The 719-nt window shown below is 74.3% G+C and overlaps 1 protein-coding gene across 1 annotated transcript in view; it reads left to right on the top strand.

Moving 5' to 3' along the window:
- The first annotated feature begins 646 nt into the window (after positions 1 to 646).
- Positions 647 to 719, top strand: part of PDIK1L (PDLIM1 interacting kinase 1 like) — an 8,816-nt gene continuing 8,743 nt past the window's right edge. The window contains exon 1 of the mRNA XM_019548014.1: positions 647 to 698. The gene's annotated coding sequence lies outside the window, so the exon portion shown is untranslated. The remainder of the gene's footprint in view (positions 699 to 719) is intronic.

Here is a 719-nt window from a genome sequence, read left to right as displayed (position 1 = left end):
GGCGGGGGACAGGGCCTCTGCCCATTTCCCAGCTGGAACAATGGAGGCAGCAGTCGTCTGAGGGAAGGTACCACCCTGGCATCCTCTGGATCTCCCCAGATCACGGCCCGCAGCGTGCCTGCAATAGCTTGGGCACCGCACCCCCATCGCTGGGGGGACTATACGGGGGGGCAGCCTCCTCCGGGCATCTTTGCAGCCCCCAGCCCGCGGGGCCGCGGTTGGAGCAGGGGGAGGACACCGAGGCGGGCCCGGCGAACGGGCTGACCGGCACGGTGGGGCTGCGGCTGCCGGAGGGGGCGCGTTTACAAAGCAGAGGGAGGGGGAATGCAACCGATCCGAGGCGTTCGCACTAGGCCGGGGGTGGGCTTGCAACGGGGAGAGGCAGCGGCAGCAAAGCCGCGCCAGCTGCGTGCAACGCCGCACTCCCCGGCATTGCACCGCGCCCGCCCCGCCCGGCGTCGCGTCGCTTTGCACGCCCGCCCGCAGCGCAGCGCGCCCAGGAACAGCCCCGCAGGCTCCGCCCCCGGCCTCGCCTCGGCCAATGGGAAGAGGCGGCGCGCGCCACAAAGCCGGCGGGAGGCGCGCGCCGCCCCAGCCAATCAGCAGCGGGGCGCGGGGCGAGCATGCGCGCGGCGTGGGGAGGTGTGTCGCGCGGGGAAGGGCAGGCGCCGATCATGGCGGCCGCGCGCGGCGCTGAGGTAACCGAGCGGCGGCGGCGG

The sequence above is a fragment of the Crocodylus porosus genome, unplaced genomic scaffold (assembly GCF_001723895.1).
Source record: "Crocodylus porosus isolate Cpor-Errol unplaced genomic scaffold, CroPor_comp1, whole genome shotgun sequence".
NCBI lineage: Eukaryota > Metazoa > Chordata > Crocodylia > Crocodylidae > Crocodylus > Crocodylus porosus.
This window is presented reverse-complemented; position numbering and strand designations above follow the sequence as displayed.